The sequence below is a fragment of the Pseudorasbora parva genome, chromosome 3 (assembly GCF_024679245.1).
Source record: "Pseudorasbora parva isolate DD20220531a chromosome 3, ASM2467924v1, whole genome shotgun sequence".
Lineage (NCBI taxonomy): Eukaryota > Metazoa > Chordata > Actinopteri > Cypriniformes > Gobionidae > Pseudorasbora > Pseudorasbora parva.
The window spans coordinates 61984721-62004312 of record NC_090174.1 but is presented as its reverse complement, the minus strand read 5'-3'; the positions used below and the strand labels follow the sequence as shown (position 1 = coordinate 62004312).

At 39.3% G+C, this 19592-nt stretch overlaps 1 protein-coding gene across 2 annotated transcripts in view; it reads right to left on the bottom strand.

The window, feature by feature from the left end:
- ggnbp2 (gametogenetin binding protein 2) overlaps window positions 1-11434 on the bottom strand; it is a 44563-nt gene extending 33129 nt beyond the window's left edge. For both annotated transcript variants that reach the window (XM_067439723.1, XM_067439724.1), the window contains exon 1: window positions 11297-11434. The gene's annotated coding sequence lies outside the window, so the exon portion shown is untranslated. The remainder of the gene's footprint in view (window positions 1-11296) is intronic.
- Window positions 11435-19592: the final 8158 nt, after the last annotated feature.

The window sequence follows — 19592 nt, the reverse complement described above, 5'->3', positions numbered from 1 at the left end:
AAGTGTTTTCCACATAACTTAAGTTATTCAGATAAAAAAAGATGTTAGAAAGCACTTGTTAGATGCACAAAACTTACTTTTAGCGTTTGGTAACATTATGTGCCTATTAGTACCAACACAATCCAATCTGAAGTTAATACATGCATTGCTGACCGGGCATAATAGCTGTCGTTGTGTTGCAGATGAAGGCGAACAGAACAATCCCAATCACAAAGGCTGATGCCGGAACTTTATCAGAATATTATATATGAGTGTGTGTGTGTGTGTGTGTCAAATCATTATAAATTGTTTCAACTTATTAAAATATCTTATTTTACTTCAACTCTCTGTTTCTGCTTCTTTATCATATATATATTGTGTGGTTTTATAAATCCCCGTATATCCTATCACATATTTTGATTTTGGACATCTGGACACTTTATATCTTATATCAGAATATTATGTAAATGTTAAGCCCACTATAGCCCTATTCGGTTGTTTCTCATGTGGACGTCTGTAAAATACATTTGCATGCCACCTCAGTGATAAAACTAGTCTATTCGGATGGCGATATATTCCCGGTGGAGGAGCGAGTGATCCTCCGCACCTGGGAAACACTGCTCACGTGGTAATTCAAATGATTGTCTGCTGTAAAAATGTCATATGCTTGGAATAAAAAGAATTTTAAAAATCATATTTAACAATAAGACATTATTATTTTATTTAAAAGTCTTGTTTAAAAAAAAAAGTAATTTTAAAAATGAGCGGAAATAACGGCTCATTTCAAATGTTTAAGTGTTTTTTTTCTCTTTCTCTTTTAAGTGGTGATGAAAGATTATTCTTGTAAATACTTTCCAGCATTTTAGTAATAAAAGTGTAGGCTTTAGATCTTAAAAATGCATCCGAAAAATACCTTACGACCCCACGAGAAACAATTACCATCCGAATATGGCTTAAGAATATTAAAATACGCTGAACCATGTGTCCTGTATCATAGCTACATTAATGACCTTTGCAGCAAAAAAACCCGCGTTAAAATCGGTTAGGTATTCAGTGAGATGTGATTAATTAAATGCGCTGACAGCTCACTGCGCCTGGCAAACAAGTTACACTCAGTGGAGCTGGCGACCGGTTCAAGATGGCGGCTCCACGGCTCGACCGTGGCAATAGGCAGTAGCGCTCGATAGGGCGTCTATCTATATGATGTCTATGGTTTAAGGCGGCACAGGTTCGCGTTCATTTACACTGAATCAAAACCGCTTCTATGTCGCCTTTGATACTAGGGGCCGAGGTGGGTCAGACCCGGCATATTTTAAGTCTGCTTTAATGCGGCATCGCGTATTTACACAGAATTTTGAGCAGACACAGACCCGCGTTAGACCCGCCTTAACTCGGCTGTGTAAAGATGCCTTTAGTGTGTTAAATCTATTTATTACACGGCTCTGTGAAATACTTGATTCTGATTGGTCAATCACACATTCCAGCGGTATGTTATTTCCAGATAACACACACCGCTCATCCGGGTACTACGAGTTATCTTGACCGGTTCTACTTCTGTGCTTAACGCTGGCGCCATCTTGTGGCTTAAACAGCCGTGGGTTACAATGGAAGACTTCACGGCAGGTTTCCTTTATAACGTTTTTAATATAGATCTTTTTCTGACACAAACGCATCGATTGGAATCAGAAAGCTCTATTAACCCATCGGAGTCGTGTGGAGCACGTTATTTGACGGACAGCTGCATTTTTTATGGACTTCAAACACAGCTCCAACTACTGCTGGGATTAACGTTAGCCTGGACTTTTTAAATATAACTCTGATTGTATTTGTCTGACAGAAGAATGTCATAAACACCTATAATGACTTGAGGGTGAGTAAATCATAGGCTTGGTTTCATTTTTGGGTGAACTAACCCTTTCAGCATTCATTCTCAACATTTAGCAGCAATAGATAAAGGCTTAAAGCAGTACGGAACTGTTTTCCTTCGCGGAAACTTTGCGGAAGAGCTAATAAAATATTTAATCTCAAGACAATATTTTGTGTCTAATAATTATTTATGTGAGACTAGTAGCCGTGTAATAAGCGGGATAATGTCCACCCAGCTGGTTGTTATCGCAGAATAAACCCCTTCAGAGTGACGCTCCGCTTCGCGTAGGGGTCCTGATCACTCTGGAGGGGTTTATTCTGCGGTAACAACCGGCTGGGAGGACATTATCCCTTACTTAAATTACTGAGAATGATACCATTTATCAGGGCTTTACGCTAACTTTTTTCTTGAGGAGCACTTGTGCTCGTAATTATAAAAAATTAGGAGCACAGTCAAAAATTTAGGAGCACATTCTAATCCATCAAACACATTACAATTATAACTTTCCTATTACTGGATGTTACGTCCCAGGACGTATGTGTATGTTTTATAATTATGGTGTTTGTCATTTATTGATGTACTGTGTTCTTGCCAATGGACCCAACGGCCTGCTGACAATTGTAGTTTTTTGTGATGTGTGTTCTGCCCTATTTCCTGTGCTCCTCCCTGTCCTAATCTAGGTGATTGGATCTACCAGCTGCTCATCACTGACTACGTTTACATGGACAGCAGTAATCTAATTATTGACCTTATTCTAAATAAGACAATATTCTGATTAAGGGGTTTACATGAGTTGCTTTTAGAGTACTCCGTTCATGTTCCCGTTTTACATGTGATAGAACATAGATCGATTATGGCACGTCATTACGTCCCCATGCCACGCTATGTTCTCCAACATCCAATCATAGCGTGACTTTGGCAGGTGCGTTAATTTTATGGGCTCAGGAAACCCGCTGTAGCTTCACCTGCGGGTGTCGCTGTTGGACAGTGTTACTTTATATTAAGAAGTATACAAAAAACATGCGTTTTTATAATGTTTTATATAGCTACATTTATGTTGATTTATTTTTGTAATATTATGTATTGTCTCTTTCCGTTTTTCTGAAGAGACACTGCCCCTCTTTGACAGCCTACATTTAGAATAATAGCTTTGATTAATGATGAAAAAGGTTTAAAAATTTGAAGCCACAGGCGTTCACTGAATGACCCATCTGGTTTGCGATTACAGATACAAACTTATTGTATTTTACTTTTACAATGAGCATAATAATTACAACAAAAATAAAACAAAAATATAGAGAGAGGACGCAGTGTTCAGAATGAACAGTCAAGTAAAACACACACATAGCAATGCGTTATGGCAACGACATTTCAGACTGACAGATATGTAAAAGATAAACGGGACTTTTCCGCCATTTGTTACTGGTTTGTAGACGTTGTTATATTAATTATAATTCCAATTCTGTTTTATTGGCCACAATATTATCGATGATGGTTGAAAGGGGCACTTTTGATTAATTTTCAAAAAGGGCAGAGGCTCAAACCCACAAAGCCTCCCCTCTGCACTTCTGTGTGTAACGTTATGTGTCCTGTCACAAAATGCGGCGGAATCTCCAACACGACATTAATAGTTAGATTAAGGTGTCTACATGTCTCCGATAATGCGACTAAAATAGGCATACTCCACATGTCTTAATCCGATTTATGTGTAGTTAGATTATGACTTTAATCAGATTAAGGTAATTAGAAATCGCTGTCTACATGGTAGCCTCTTAATCAGAGTATTGTCTTAATCAGATTAATATCGGAGTATTGTTGTCCATGTAAACGTAGTCATTGTCAGGAGGAGCCAGTATTTAAGCAGAACAGGAGAGAGGTCCAGGGAGAGAAGGAATCTCTCCCTTTTTGTCCTTTTTAAGGAGTGGTTGCATGCAATTTCACTTTTTTTTTTTTACTTTAGTTAGTGTGTAATGTCTCTGCTTGAGCATAAACAGTATCTGCAAAGTTACAGCGCTTAAAGTTCAATGCAAACGGAGATATTGTCTTTTAAAGTTATGGCAGTTTATCGCCTACAAAAACAGCCGGTTTGGACTACAACGAGCTTCTTCATGGGTTGGTGACATCATAACACCCTTTCTACTAACATAAACACAGCCCCAGGTGACTTCTGCCCGTAATGGTAAGGGGCGGGGCGTTTCCAGACAACCTGTGCTTGGCACTTCAGCCAATAAAAATACAGGAAACTACATTTGGCCATGTGACCAATCTAATCTGACCAATATAAGTTATGGTTGTCGTTGTCCTGTTTGTATTGTTTCTCATTTTCATGTTGAGAGAAACTATAATATTGGATGATGATATTATTATCGGGTGAGAAAACGTGCCAATGACAGACGTTGCGAAGACACAGATAACGGTTAAGTGAAGTTTAAATGAAGCACTTTAATTGTGTTTTCTGTTCTTAAACCCTCGACGAAACTTAAAGGAAGCAGTTGTCTCGAGAACATTGATGCTAATGCTATCATAATATATCTCGCCCTCACTCGGGGTGCAGATGTGCTTACCCACACTCGTGAACGCAGTGATGCTTTTTCCTCCTTCGGCTGGTGTTTGGATGTCATGTGATTCTCGTTGTTCTGGAGTAGATATTATGATAACCCAGTTTCATTAACTGATTTTATCAAAGTAACTCCATTTTGTAAGATCATTTTCAATTGTCATCTAAGTAATTCCAAACACATCGCGAGGCAGACGACGACATTGTGATCAAATACACTCAACTTATTTACCCGCTCCACAGCGCCACGCAGTGGATTTAGTGATAACTGCGAGATTTAGAGGGATTTCTCATAGATCCACTGCATTTACAGCCAGCAAATTAACGCAGTAAAATTCGAATAGTATTTTTAGCTTTCGAATGTTAATTACTGATAGAATATTCGACTATTCGAATATTCGTGCACACCCCTAGTTTAAAACAAGCTAAAAATCCCCAAATCCCATAATTCTGACATAATATTACCATTAACTTCTGAGAGTACAGCACAAATACACACACGAACAACCAAACACCTAAAGCATTTAATGAAGCTCATGGTTAAATGTTGTATGTTTTATTTATACGTTTTTGAATTTAGAAATATGTACAAATTAAACTTTAAAAGTTTAATATTTTAAATAAAAAGTCCATGCAAAGTATAAATAAAACCGCCAGTAGGTGACGGCAAGTCATTCAGTCAATAGTTCAAAATACAAGATTCATTTGAATCGAATCGCTTGGAGATGCGAATCAGTTCTGGTATGACTTTGATTTTCACAAATAGACAGTGTTGTGGCTAAAACATTGTTACTTAAAGGGGTACTTCAGCACTGGGAAGATGAATCTGTATTTAAACTGGGTCATCAATCCAGTAGAAATGTGAAATTATTTTTGAATTTGGTGTCTTCTAGACTGAGAAAAGACAGAAAATGTATTTTTGTCCCATGGGGATGAAAGACTACAATTCCCAGAATGCTTCGCTGCCCTGTGAGGCCATTCCCAACACCACCAACTTCATTACTGTGACTGAGTTAGAGAAGAGAGAAGACACTACAATTAAAAACTGAACGTGTCTGTTCAATATAATGAGTGAGTCGCCGCAGGAGTATCACAGCACTGAGCACTAACTGCACGAGTGATGAGAGCTGAGGTAATCACGACTACATTCGCGGCATACATTCACACAGGAGTTCAGTCTGGCACGCGTTTCAGTTCATGCCTTTGCAAGCTTAACTTTCATAGAAATGAATTTGAGATGTTAAAAGACTTACATTGCTCACCATAGCTCCGTTTAAATGATCCATCCCCCATGCGCAGGTTCAAAACATGAGGAAATGGCTCCCTCTGCTGGCTGTAGTCTTTAGCCTCTGGGCAAACATTCCTCCTATAATGCAAACATCGTCAATTTGCATCATAGGAGGAATTTTTCCAGAAATAAAATGCATAAATCTCTCCTCTCAGGGAGATATGAGGGGGGAAAGCACAATAATTTGAATATTCTCCAGGGTTTCTACTAGGGGTGTCAAAAATAATCGATTCGGCGATGCATCGCGATGCAGGGCATGAAAGATTCAGCATCGATGCAGCAAAGTGCCATAATCGATTATGTCACTGTTTATTTTCTGGCGGACGATAAAGTTGTGAAGTTTCAAATACTTCCGGTTCTGGGCGCAATTCGCCTTTATTCCACAAGGTGGCAATGTCTGATACCCAATGATGAAGTGACGTTTCACTCATAGTTACCTCTGACAGAAAACGAAACAATAATTATAATCTGCAAAACTTGAAATGGGTTAGTGATTTACTTCAGAAAGCAAGTACTAAACACAATCATATGTTAGTGTCACTGTCTCTTGATGATGGATGTGGTCAAGAAGCTGTCAGTGATCAAAATATTGATTTTGAAGACATTGAAAATGAGTTTGGAGAATATGCTGGAGATCGGGAATATGACGCAGACGCTGAAAGTACTGGTAAACTCTGACGAGGTCATAGGATGATGGTATTAAACATCTGCTCAAACTGAATCCTTCCACGCTCCAAAAGGTAACGAAATAGGTTTTATTTTATTCTTCTGTATCTGTTACTCTAAAATCAGGAGTTTTATATATTATCACGACAGGTAGAGGTCTATCCATGTTAAATATAGATCCGGGTCGCTAACGACCTGAATATGTAAGAATGTTTGGTGAAACAGTCATGCATTCAAGGGTTAATTGCATTTTATTTAATTTTATTTAATTACATTTTATTTTATTTAATAACTTTTATGTCAAAGATACAGGAGACACATAGCAGCCAATACAATCTGTTGTTTAATATCTGCTTGTATTGCCTCATGACTGATGAAAAATTTGCTTTGTGTGCAGTAGAATTTTGATGCATCACAATGCATCGTAGAATCGAATTGAATCGAATCGTTACCTGGTGAATCGTAATCGAATCGTGAAGGCAGTGCCAATGCACACCCCTAGTTTCTACTGATACAAAGCCATATGCTAATCGCTGAAGTAACCCTTTAATATCAACTTGTCTATTGGATTTTTGTACAAGATCAGTATCACATGCAATCATGCCAGTACTCGGAGCAATAGCAAGTAGTAACTTTTGACGCTCTGGCGCTTCATAAACTGAACAACTACTGAAAGTAACCAGCAGCATTTTAGCAATATCAAATCAGACAATATAATTTTAACATCAATTTAAACAAACAAAAAACGTAATTGCAAATGTAATGCAGACACGAAACTGAACTGAAGGGATCACACGCTTCCAGACAGGTGACGTGTGCACGTTTCAGTGTGTGTGTCAGACAGCACAAGACTGCAAGTTGTTGTTTTTTGCAAGTTATTGTGTTTAATTAAGATCAAGCAAGTCACATAAGTAAAAATCATGTGCTCAGTCTATACTCTGCTTTATGCATCGCAGCTTTGACCAAAAACAAACACTTTCACAATATTGAAGTAGCCTATTAACACCATTCAGATTAGGGGTACGGGACGAGTTCGGGTCTATATTTTGAATGGTCAGCCGGGTCCGGGTCAGGTCCCAATCTATTGCTTCGGGTCCCGGGTCTGTTTAACGTTGTAGCCTATGTAATACGTGAATCGGAAACTGAGAACACCTGGCCGTAAGAGTCAGCACGACTTGTGTATTTTCTGTAACTTACAAATTGCTAAATTAGGATAAGAAAAGTTTGAGCTGGGAAATGAGTTTTAGAAATACACACAACAAACAACAAAAACACAAGCGCTCTCTCTCTCTCTCTCTCTCTCTCTCTCTGCCGTTTAGAAAGCGGGCAGATTTAAAGCATGCGCGCGGTAATAATGTACTCAAGAATATATTTCAAATCAGCAACAAGACCTCAGGTGAACTGTCACAAATGTTTTCTGTGATGCTCAAATTGCGTAAAAAAAGCTCCTATTTCAGGTGCTCCAGCGAGTGCAGTCTCAAGCGTGTCATGTTTCTGTGGCAACCCGAGCTTCCGCAGTGACTGTAATGACTTTAATAATAATATGAATGAACCGTCTCGTCTAATCTTAAAGTTCTGCTAGTCAGACTCGGCTCAGAGAGATTATGGCAAATAAATAATGCTAACGTAAGCAGACTCTGAACGAGCAATAGTTATTAGTTCAAAAGGGCAAAGTTATTATGCGAGTTAACTCATAAATCCGTCACTGTGAAATAAAGTTGACTTTTACAGCTGAAATGATGAGTGAATTAAGCATGCTTGGAACTATTACAGAGGAATATTGTAATACATCACAATCAGGTACACGGAAGGGAGACAACGGCTATATATCGCTAGGTAGGCTGACTGAGAAAAAGTTATTTTTCGCAGCTTGTTTATTAACTTGTTAACAGCAGTTTATTGTGTAATATGATGAGACAATCGGGTCCAGTCGGGTCTGTGTCTTCCCGCCGGGTTCGGGTCCAGCTATCATATAATAGACGGGTCCATGTCGGTTCCGGGTACTATATTTTTGGGCATTTCTCGGATCTGCACAGGTTCAGGTCCAGTTTTTGAAATAATAGACGGGTCCGGGTCGGTTCTGTGTAGAACATTGCGGGGGTTTTTTGGGTTCGGGTAAGAATTTTAGGGCCCTATAAAATCCGTTTTATTTTTTCCCAAATTCTGTTTTTTCCGTTTTAATTTTTGCAGATTCCTTTTCTTCCGTTAAAATGTTTGGCAATTCAGTTTTTTTTACCCTTTACTGTTATTTTGGTAAAAAAAGAGTGTGCTTTTAATGTTAATATAATACAACATAAAACAAAAAATAGGAATGACCTTAAATTTATTGAGGTAACAAACATCACATTTACTTTTTAGGACAAATATGATATTTGACATAACACTGCACTTCAAATACTTCAAATATTAATGGTTATTAGCTTTAAACTTTCCGGTAAAATAAATTGAAAATGAAAGTGCTCCAGTAGCTTTTTCTTTCAAGTATTTTTTTTAAAAAAAGAACTAAAAAAAATAATCATAAGAATCATCTTTTACATACAGTACTATTAAGTAAAACATTTAAAGCTGAAAATTAACATAAAAAATAACACATTTCACCATGAAATCATGTAGTGAATTGTTCTGTGTGTTTAACAATCACCATTATGATATCCAGAGCTGTGAAAAATAAAAATACACGAAAACACAACACTGCCTGAAGTTTTTTCCCCCAACTTCAAAGGCCCCTTTAAATTATTAAAACTAGATGCTTAATTTTAACTTTAAGGTTACTTATCATGTAAACTACCCATATACAGCATGTTAAATGTGTTTGGAACAGAGGGGAAAACGGTCGCATTTGCAGCAGATATGCATTGCTGCCTAATGTGCACATTATAAATCAAAGCACGAGATGAGAGGGGTCGAGCAGAACACCGGAAAATCTGACAGAATGGACAATATTTGTCTGTCTGTGCAATACACGAGCCGCGGTTTAGGTGCGCGCGGAGTGTGAAACCGCCGTTAGCGTCAAGTTTCTTAACTTTTTCGCTGCCGAAAGCAGAGCCGTGGAGACCAACTTCGCCATACTTTCATTGTTTTGAAGGGCGAGCTGAAATGACGGGAGGGGTTGTGTCGCGAAGATTTGCTTCCCCCGGTCTGCACTTTCCTCTGACATACGTTCTCCACCCACACGACAAAGAATTTCATTACAAATATGTAAAATTCCGCGGAAATCTGCGTTAACACCAGATTCCGCGTTAATATGCCAATTCCGCGATTCCGTGATCGCGGAAATTATAGGGCCCTAGAATTTTTGGACCCGTGAAGACCTCCACCTTGGATAAAACAACTCTATATCGCGAATCATATCGTTTCCATCAACGATACATATAGTCACATGTTTATATCGCGATATATCGTTACACAACTATAAATTGCTCATCTTGCACTGCTCTGCCACGGATTGCGTAATCACGTCGGAAAGGTCACATGGGGTAGGCGGAAGTACCGTGCCAAGCGAACATGCGAACCCCAATACAAACACCCTTTATCAAAACAACTCCATCTGCAACTTCAAAATCCTCCGAAGCCGTTGTATAACCTTTTATTCTTTTTTTTTCTTGGCACAAGCACTTTGTAAACTTAGCGGCGGTACTTCTACCTATGTCACGTGACCTTGCCGAAGTAATCACGCAATCTGAGGCCGTCGCAGAGCAGCGCAAGATGAGCAATTTAGGTTCAAAAGTATATATACATTTTTTTTTTATGTCGGATGGTTTGTCTGGCTCAGACTCTATTCCTCTGGGATCATCAGAGCCTCATTGAAGCCCATTCTGTGGAGAAATATTCTGGAATGTTTTCCTCAAATTAATTTCGTTTTGACTGAAGAAAGAAATACATGAACATCTTGGTGAGGAAACCATCAAGGCATTCCCATTTGAAAGTGAACTAATCCTTTAAAGACTCAATCTCCAAGTTAGTCAACACATTTGCTACTTTGCAGGCTTTGTCCATTGATAATTTGGATTGCATCTGGTTTTTACAGCTTAATATTGAAACGGACCAAGACACATGGACAGGGTTTACTCCTCATCTCTTTGTGCCATATTATAGTCCATCACTTCCCAGCAGCCCTTGCAGCTTTGCTAAGGATTATTAGCTTACACACACACTCTTATCTGAGTACAGAGGCTTAAACACTTACTATAACCAACTCTACACCCTAGTCCTGAATGAGACACTGATGTTTCTGTATCATATTCGCATATGTGTCCATACAATCCCCAAATAAATGCAGAAAAGCTTCAGAGGTCAAGCCACATTAACGACAACGAGAAGCTAAACAACCCCAAACCAGCCTCTCAAAGCACTGAAATATAACAATACACCTTTCAGATTATATTCACATGAAATAAGCGTGATAGTCTGTGGTCATAAAAGCACTTACATTAATCAGAGATGTGATAATAGCACTCATGTTCGCACGCATAACACATATGCTAATTAGCCCACTAGCCTACGAAATGCTCACTCCTAAAACGAGTCATTTCAAAGTGTGTAAATGATGTACATATTGTAGGGATGCGATGCGATATGATGTTACAAAACAAACTGGCATTTTAGTGTGTCGAAGTCGAGTTAGCACACGGCTAACCTGTGAAACTTTTCCAGGCTGATTAGCATGCTAGCTCAGTCAGTTTCTGCGTGAGCTACACGGCGAATTTAAACGCAACAAAGCAGTTTTACAGCACGTTAAACCGACTGCAAACGCACTTTTAACACAATACAAGCTATTTGAATTCAAATGTGTGCTGTTAAAGGTCTACTTTGACTGACTGACTGAGTCCCTCAGCATTAACTCCGCATTTATCCACCCCATAACGTTACTTATAAGCCATTATTGCGCTTAAAACAACGTCTAAATGCTCAAATATCAACCTGCAGCTGTTTTACCCACCTGTTCTCGACAGTTGCTTTCTTTTTTTGGACAAAAACAAACAAGTGCGACAGAGACGTATGTGGCAGGCGAATGTTCCGTGACCTCTGGCCCCCTGATACGTCAGAAAGTAGTTCCGGCCTCGGGGCTTGACGTCACGTGTGCCGTTTGATTGACACATGGGTGGAGTCTTTTATTTTTATTTTTTACATATTATGTTTTATGTTAATCTTTTTTTTTTTAAACATATGCAGTTTTCTGACATAATATTAACATGGTTAAAAGACATTTGGAATATTAGCAAACATCAGTATTTTAAAATTGCATTTCTAAATATGCTTTACTTCAAAAACTGCATGAAATATTTGTTTTAAAATGCATTTTCAACTTATTTTATGCATTTTTCTGACTTAATATAAGTTAAAAGACTGTTATTTAAAAAAAATCCTTATTCTTTTTTAATTATTGTTCATGCAGTTGTTATGATCACATATTAGTCGATATATTAATTCATTAATTAAACTACAATGACAAAGACAATACAAATATTTTGCATATAGCTTTATAACATAATATTACTTTAGTTAAAATACGTTGGAACATTAGCAAACATCAGCATTTTAAAAGTATTTAAAAAACATCTTTAAATAGTATTTAATTCAAAGATTACATGACGTTTTAAAAAACTAACAAATTGTAATTATTATTCATGCAGTTTTATGACTTAATATTCTTTAAAAGTTTAATGAAAAAACTCTGGAATATAAGTAAAAAAACGTAATATTATTTATTATGCAGTTGCTATGATTGCATATTAGTTGATATATTAATTAATCAATGTAAAGACTAAAATATCTGCAAACAGTATTTTAAAATTATGTAATTGTATAAATGCATACTTGTTTAAATATTATTTGATTTAAAGATTGCATGACATTTGTTTAAAATGCATGTAGTTTTAGGGCTTAATATTATTTTAAAGTTTATTGAGAAGACTTTGTAATATATTAGTAAACAGTAAAGTAAATAGTAAAGTTTTCCTATTTTCCTATTATTTTCGAATTTTCTTTATAACATAATATTAATTTAGTTAAAAGACATTGGAATAATAGCATTTTAAAATTATTGTATAATTAACATTTAACATTTTTCATAATTATTTTCTAACTATTATAAATACATGCAGTTGTTATGATCACATATTAGTTGATATATATATATTAATTAATTAATTAAAAAACTACATGAAAATAAAAATATTTTGTATATTGTTTTATGACAATATTAATTTAGTTAAAAGACTTTGGGATAGCATTTTTAAATACATTTATTTTATTTTAGTATACATTCAGGTTTTATGGTTGCATATTTGTAATTTATGAATTAAAAGACTACATTAAAGATTTGAAAATAAAATATATTTTTTCTTATATTAGTATACATTATACACAACTGGCTTACGATCTGAATGCATTCTACTGCAGGTTTGAAAAGCCCAGTCTCACACCTCACACCCACCCTGATCTGCACTTCACACCCTCACCATCACCTCCTGCACCCCCTCTTCTCCCCCCTCCTGCCATCCAACCTGAGCTTAAGGTCTGTGTGGAGGACGTGAGCCGAGTCTTTTAAAAAAACAGAAGACCAAGAAAGCTTCAGGCCCAGACGGCATCTCATCTGCTTGTTTGAAAGCCTGCGCTGACCAACTGGCCCCAGTCTTCACGCAGATCTTCAACAGATCATTGGAGCAGTGTGAAGTTCCCAGCTGCTTCAAACGCTCCACTATCATTCCCGTCCCCAAAAAAACCAAAATCACTGGACTAAATGACTACAGACCTGTTGCTCTCACGTCTGTTGTCATAAAGTCATTTGAAAGACTGGTATTGGCCCACCTAAAGGACATCACTGGACCCTTGCTGGATCCTCTTCAATTTGCCTACAGAGCAAACAGGTCTGTGGATGATGCAGTCAACATTGGACTGCATTATATCCTGCAACATCTCGACAGACCTGGGACCTATGCAAGGATCCTATTTGTGGACTTCAGTTCGGCCTTTAATCCCATCATGCCTGATCTCCTCACAGCCAAACTGACCCAGCTCTCCATACCATCCTCAATCTGTCAATGGATCTCTAGCTTCCTGACAGACCGGCAGCAGCGAGTGAGACTGGGTAAACTCACATCCAGCACTCTTACAATCAGCACTGGTGCCCCCCAGGGGTGCGTTCTCTCCCCACTGCTCTTCTCCCTGTACACCAATGACTGCACTTCTAAAGACTCCTCTGTCAAGCTTCTGAAATTTGCAGATGACACCACTGTCATCGGCCTTATCCAGAACGGTGACGAGTCTGCTTACAGACTGGAGGTTGAACAGCTGGCTGTCTGGTGCAGTTATAACAACCTTGAGCTGAATGCGCTCAAAACGGTGGAGATGATAGTGGACTTCAGGAGGAACATCCCAGCACTCCCCCCACTCACCATCATGAACAGCACTGTGGACGCAGTGGAGTCATTCAGGTTCCTGGGAACTACCATCTCTCAGGACCTGAAGTGGGACAATCACATTGACTCCAATGTGAAAAAGGCTCAGCAGAGACTGTACTTCCTTCGTCAGCTGAGGAAGTTCAACCTGCCACAGGACCTGCTGATTCAGTTCTACTCAGCTGTCATTGAGTCGGTTATATGCACCTCCATCACTGTCTGGTTTGGTTTAGCTACCAAATCAGACATCAGGAGACTGCAACGTACCATCCGGACTGCAGAGAGGATTATTGGTGCCAAACTGCCAACCCTCCAGGACCTGTACTCTTCCAGAGTGAGGAAGAGAGCGGGTAAAATCATCACAGACTCCACTCACCCCGGACACCTCTTGTTTGAACTGTTACCGTCAGGACGGCGACTCCGATCACTGGCCACTAGAACATCTAGGCATAGGAACAGTTTCTTCCCACAGGCCATTTCCCTCTTGAACAGTTAACCCCCCCCCCAAGGCAAATGCCTGTAAGTGCAATTATTCCCACTTTTTAGTGCAATATCTCCTAAACTCAGGGGATTACTTATATTACTTATATTATTTATTATTTATATTTATTCTCTCCACCCAAATACTGTAAATGCTCATAATCTACGTCTTCTGACTAAACGTAACCGTGACCTTATACTGTTCATATTTTTCTTCATATTTTTATTCTTAGAATTTTCTATTACCGTGTTGTTTTGTATTGTTTATGTGCACTGGAAGCTTCAGCACCAAAAAAAATTCCTTGTGTGTGAAAGCACACTTGGCAATAAAGCTCTTTCTGATTCTGATTCTGATACATGGAGGTTTTATGATTGCATTTTTGTTTAAATACTATTTAATGCAAAGTGTATTGCCAAGAATCTGGCGATACGATACATATCACGATACGATATATTGCGATATTGTAAGAAAAAAAGAAGAAAAAAATTATATATATATATATATATATATATATATATATATATATATATTTTTTTTTTTTTAGAAAGATTAGCCTAATTTAAAAGAATAAAGAACACAACCATATGCATAAAACATGACAAGTAAGTGTTTTATTTAATTAATACAGTTTAATTTATATCACTATTTTGTATAATCTAAAGTAAAGTGACTGCAAGATTCTTTATGTGAACATGTTTTAAAAGTTCACAGTATAGCAGTTTTTAATTTCTAAGCTATTAGCAACAGAGATTTCACGGTTCATTCATTCCATGACTGAATGACTCCTTTTTAAAAATATTTAATACTGTAAAGCTGTTTTCTTTAACGCAGTCTGTTGTATAAAGTGCCATTTCAAGTCGGCTCCTGAACTGCAGAGCTGGTCATCATATCCACACCGCTATGATCAGATGCTTTCGTTCTGCTGCCACCGCTGTCAGTTTTGGAGTGTGTTTTTGTTACTGAGAGGAAAATGTGCTATATTCAGTCGAAACGTTTCTCAGCAACGTGGATGAAGTCAGGATGTAAAGCGAGCTCTCCGATTCAATATTTACCGAGAAATGGATTTTAACTTGGCCTATTTTGCAAACAAAATGACTTGTCGATTTCCTTAGTGGCTTCTTTATAGCTCAAGCCAAAATGAGTCCACACTTCAGCTCTGTTAACCGCGGGAGCAGAATTCTATCGTCTTGTGAGGTTTGCTAATGCTAATGCTAATGCACACACACATTCACCGTGCGCTTCTCTGGCTCCGCGTCAGATAGGCCCCGTTCACACTGCAGGCAAAAGTGGCCCAAATCTGATTTTTTTTGGGTCAAGTGACCTGGTCAGACCTCTTCAGAGGTAGTGTGAACACTCAAATCTAGCCCAGATCTGATTTTTTCAAATCAGATTTAGACCACATTATGGCCCCATTCACACCGCAAGTCCTAATGCTCAATTCTGATTTTTTGCTCAGATCTGATCTTTTGTTTGGCTGTTCACATTACCTTTTAAAATGTGGCCTAAATCTGATTCCAGTGTGAACTGTTTGAGGTTTCAAACTAACCCGCATGTGCAAAAGACATCAGACGCAGCACGCTGCTGCACTAAATGGAAAATGGTAAATGGACTGCATTTATATAGCGCTTTTATCCAAAGCGCTTTACATTTTGCCTCACATTCACCCATTCATACACCGACGGCGATGTCTGCCATGTAAGGCGCCATCCAGCTCGTCGGGAGCAGCTGGGGTTAGGTGTCTTGCTCATGGACACTTCGACACTTGGTCAGGCGGAACCGGGGATTGAACCACCAACCTTCTGGTTTGTAGACAACCTACATGAACCACTGAGCCACTGCCGCCCCACTAAAGTTCGGGAGGTTATAGAGGAAGTAAGCATTTAAGCTTTTATTTAAACATGTTTGTGTAATGGAAGCCATAACATTAATGAGCAGGTGCTGAAGAGGAGAAGAACGAAAAGAAAGAGAGCAAAATTGGTTATTTTGGCCTTTTGTCTCCTTCCTTTGGCAATGAAGCCACGTTTTTCTGTCCCCGTTCTTCCATTTCGTGTGCTTTCAAAAACGGAGCGGTTACGGTAGGATCCTTCTAGCGTAGCTTTAATTAAAGTATCTTCCCATATACTAATGAGGTCTAACACCTCCCTCTCTCTCCACTGACTCGCTCCATCGCTGTTCTCCAGATCTAGTCAAGTTTTTAATGTTACTGTCTGTGTCTGTTGTGTCTAGGGCTAACTCGCCGGCACATAATTGTGACAAATGTCGACATAGGTTGACGTAAAAGTCACATCAAATCCGCCTTGGTTGTTCACACTGCAGCCGCTTTGGAAAAAATCAGATCTGGGTCAGATTCAGAACCACATATGTATGTGGTCTAAATCTGATTTGAAAAAATCAGATCTGGGCTAGATTTGAGTGTTCACACTACCTCTGAAGAGGTCTGACCTGGTCACTTGACCCCAAAAAAATCAGATTTGGGCCACTTTTGCCTGCAGTGTGAACTTGAATTGTGGTCCTGAATCAGACCCAGATCTGATTTTTTCCAAAGCGGCTGCAGTGTGAACAACCAAAGCGGATTTGATGCGGATATGATGCGTATTTTACATCAATCTATGTCGACATTTGTCACAATTATGCACCAGCGAGTTAGCCCTAGACACAACAGACACAGACAGTAACATTAAAAACTTGACTAGATATGGAGAGCAGTGATGGAGCGAGTCAGTGGAGGAAGAGTGAGGTGATAGACCTAATTAGTATATGGGAAGATACTTTAATTAAAGCTACACTAGAAGGATCCTACCATAACCGCTCCGTTTTTGAAAGCACACGAAATGGAAGAACGGGGACAGAAAAACTTGGATTCATTGCCAAAGGAAGGAGACAAAAGGCCAAAATAACCAATTTTGCTCTCTTTCTTTTCGTTCTTCTCCTCTTCAGCACCTGCTCATTAATGTTATGTCTTCCATTACACAAACATGTTTAAATAAAAGCGTAAATGCTTACTTCCTCTATAACCTCCCGAACTTTAGTGCAGCAGCGTGCTGCGTCCGATGTTATCAATATTGTTCTTTTGCACATGCGGGTTAGTTTGAAACCTCAAACAGTTCACACTGGAATCAGATTTAGGCCGCATTTTAAAAGGTAATGTGAACAGCCAAACAAAAGATCAGATCTGAGCAAAAAATCAGAATTGAGCATTAGGACTTGCGGTGTGAACGGGGCCATACGTTCTGCTGAGATAACACTGCCATCTAGTGGTTAGTTTGTTATACAGCCTGTGGTTCAATTCAAACACAAAGCCACCAATCTTGGATGTAAATATATAAATATCGATACAATGTTTTTGAGAATCGATACAGTATCGCCAAACAAAATATCGCGATACTCACGTGTATCAATATTTTCTTACACCCCTATGCATGACTTATTTTTCAAGTAATAGTATTCATACAAATTTTAATGCAAAGACTATTAAGAAATATTAAAGGGGGGGGGGGGGGTGAATGCTGTTTCATGCATACTGAGCTTTCCACTGTTAAAGACTTGGATTCCCATCCTAAACATAGACAAAGTTTCAAAAACTAATGTTGGGCGTTTGATGGAGTATTTCTGTGTCAAAAATACTCCTTCCGGTTTCTCACAAGTTTCTGAGAGTTTTTTTCGAGTATGGGTCGGCTTGACGTTAATAGAGCGGAAGGTCCTTGTATGGGCCGTACGGGCTCTTCTCCCGGTAGGGTGCGCGTGCGCGTGACTAGAGCGAGAGAGGAAATGCACGCCCATACACACTCAGCTGCAGATCCAGTCGTCCGTGAACACTTATGACGCGCCGCGCTCCACTTTATTCCTATGGGTGACGTCGAGCGACTTCAACGCTTCAGCACAGCATTCCCGTAAGGCAGCGCTGCATTTGAACCGATTTGAACGCAGAAATGACGGGAAGCTTCACAACATCGCTTCAGTCGCGACGCAAAGTGGATCTCTACGGTCACTGCTGTCACAGGACTTCACCAAATCATACCAAAGAAGTGTGTTTTTGACGGAGCGGTCCCGGCGATAAAGGTTCGGTCCTGCTTTGGAAGCAGCCGGTGAGTAAAACTGCTTCAGATGTCCGTGCTGTTGGCTATCATCACGTGAGTAAACATCAGTAAACGACACGATCGCGTGCTTCGTCATTCAAATGCGCTAACGGTTACTCTATTGCTGTTCTCTGTATAACGTTACACTAGTCTGACGTGCAAAACCGTTTTGCTTGCTACTGCTAAGGTTTAGTCGCATACAATAGTCCATAAACCGAATCATGTCCTCATAAACTGCGAGTAAAGACACACAAATGTTGACAGGCCACTAAATACAGTCCATACCACAGAGACGGACGTCCTGCTGCTGCTGTTTCTCCTGTTCAATTTATTTCTGCCTCAGATTTAATTCTGGATCATTATCTGTATTAGCTGAGATTGCCATGGGTTTCTCCACGCTTGAGGACTGTCACAATTCATCAGTATGAGTGCCCGTGATCACCACCAGAGGGCACTCCACCCCGGACTGTCATTCCATCACAAACTACATTACCCATAATCCTATCCTTGAACTCATTAGCACTCACTGTTTACACCTGTGTCTCATCACCTCATTACCTCTGCCTATATATACCTTGTTCACTCTGTCATTCATTGCGAAGTCTTGTTTAGTGTCACAACTGCATTTCTGAGCGTTTCCCTGGTTTCATGTATCTTGGTCTTTGATTACTTGCCTTCTCCGTGGATTACCCTTTTGCCTGTTCCTTCTGTTTTGTTTGCCTTTTCGGACTGATTTCCTGTTATGACCTTTTGCCTGTTCTATGGACTACGACTTTGGATTACCCTTCAATAAATACTGCGTTTGGATCTTCAACCAACCTTCTGTCTCAGAGCAGTTCGTTACAGAAGACTTCGCCACAATAGATCCAGCAGTATGTCTCGTCCGTCTATGCCAGGGAACTCACTCACTCGAGGACCACATCATAGACTTTCTGAACATTGCAAACTTCACCAACCTCCCGGACTTTATGTTGATTGACTTTTTTTGCCATGGACTCAACAAACAGTTGCAAAGCAAACTCGTCCGTGATGGTCCTCGAGGGTCCCTGGCTGAGTTCCTTGATTATGCCCTTCAGGTAAGCGGCTCTGCTTTCACAGTGGGTGTCATGGAGGAGGATCGTGACATTTCCACTGCACCTGCCGAGCCAGTGTCCTCTGACAAGATGGCCGCCGAGCCAGTGTCCTCTGACAAGATGGCCGCTGAGCCTGTGTCTTTGAACAAGATGGCCGTCAAACCGGTGTCATGGGACATGACCGCAGAGCCGGTGTCCTCGGACA